This window comes from Plasmopara halstedii (assembly GCF_900000015.1).
Source record: "Plasmopara halstedii genome assembly, contig: Scaffold_350, whole genome shotgun sequence".
Taxonomy (NCBI): domain Eukaryota; phylum Oomycota; class Peronosporomycetes; order Peronosporales; family Peronosporaceae; genus Plasmopara; species Plasmopara halstedii.
Window position 1 is genome coordinate 486727 of NW_020187271.1, and position 2125 is coordinate 488851.

Genomic DNA, 2125 nt, shown 5'->3' on the forward strand with positions numbered 1-2125 from the left:
CTTATTTATTTATTTATTTTCAGTGATTCTTCTGCCATTGAATTCTTCAACTTTGGTGTTTATCCTCATACATTGCGAGATAAAGTTTGTAGTCATTGTATTCGTCTATTTTCTCGATTCTTACCATCAACATAGAATACGTTTATTGCGATATAGATTTACGAGTTTTGTGCAATTGACTTTTGAAAACAGGCTCGCTGAGCATTATGTGCGTGCCGCAACGTCCGAAACCATACAGACACCTTGCATACCAACCATGATCAAGTCCGTTCTGGGATTTGGAGCGCCTTCTGAAACTGCTAATTCAACAAATTTACGCATCCATGAACACCTTGCCATAAAGCTCTTCAGGTTTGTCTATACCTCAACCTATACCAATGCCTAAAATTGTTCCATTTATCAATGCTAAATCGGTTTGGTGCTAACGTCGAGCAGGTGGAAATTCTGAATAGGATACGGTCAAGGTAAACTTTGCCAAGACTCCTAGTGTATTTGCGCTTGATTCATTTTTGAGGCGTTTCAAATGATCGACTGTGTAAAATTCTGAGGCGGATTTTCAAAGCAGATCTCTTAAAGAAGTCTGTCATGCCAGAGAAGCTTCCGCTAAAACTTGTAAATTAATGTGTATTCGATGAGTTTGGCGTTCAGCAGATTATTTTCTTTGTGCTTTTCGAATCATGCAGATATAACAAAGTAGGTCCTTTGGCAATGTTCGACGTCTTTTGCGATCAGCGTCTGTAGCGCTTCTGTTTTTCTAGTCATCGTAAGCTCTAGCAGAAAGAGTTCGTCACGATCATTTCAGAGGTGGATAATGAATATATTCAAAATGATCTGCTACAGCTCGGTCCGTGGCTACTTATCACAACATTCAAGATGGACACCTTCTTCGTCCATACACCGCCGCTTCTCTTAGAACTTTATGACATGAATCGGATACTTTGCTGAACTTTGTCTGACATGTAAATTTGGAAATCGGCTTTCCATCTCAAATACCAACATCGAACATAAATTCGGACGGATATTCGAGATGTTTCTCCATCGCGATGTTAACTGGTATCGCGCAAAAAGTTCTGCTTGATCAATCATTTCCATGCGATACAGTCAATCTGTCCAGCCGGAAAGAACCCTTTTCTTGGGTCACCAAGCTTTTATCTAATATCACCAAGATTTCTTTTTACCGTATTGTTTGCATTCAATTCCACCTATAATTTGTTGTGCGTCAAAATAATGTTGGCAATCTCAATCGCTTATGTGCAAAAACTATCTTAGCTCAGTCGGTGCCTTCACAAGTACGACGAGCGCTTCCTTGTTCGACCCATCAATCAAACTAATCGTAGAATTTCGTCCAGAGGGGATTGTATTTATTCTTAAACGATGCTCTTGGTGTAGATGAGAGTAGAATGGACGTGACCCTCATTAAAATTTAAACGATCTATAAAGAATCGAACAGGTTAATGCGAATCGCAAAGGATTTAAAGCGTTTTCTTGCGAGATAAGGCATTCTGCCTACATCACAAAGATTTTCACTCTTTAGACAATACTGACGATAAAAATGTTCAAAGCACATCAGTGAGATGCGTGAGTGTCAATGAATATGCAAACGACGCCTTGTTTTCAGACTGGCAAATCGATAATTTCAACTATTTTCAGGACTTGAATTGTGACAAAGTTCCAGATGATAGTTCTCGATCAACCTTTGGTATGGATTTCCAATATGTTCTTTAGTTTAAGGAATTGGTAACCACTCCTATGGAAAGAAATCTACATCGAATTGTACAAGATTAAAGCACTCGCCGACTGCATTGTCGACCGGTGACACAATTTATAGTGTTTTTAGATTAAATCTGCTATGTCAAGGACTCTTATCTAGTATCGTTTAGTGTCTTTTATCAACTAAGACAAGATTAAAGAAATTGAAATTAACGTCTACGAGGCTTAAGACTAATAAGTGGGCAGATCTCTTGAGTTCAGGCGATCTCATGCAGTATATGTCCTAGGGAACCAGCATTATGGACAGTTCGACAATACCAACGAAAATTATGCAACGCTTTAAGTCAAAAGAATGAAGTCATGTTTTGAAAACGATATTTAATGGTCACGTTAAAAGCGGCAGCTGGGGTTGGTG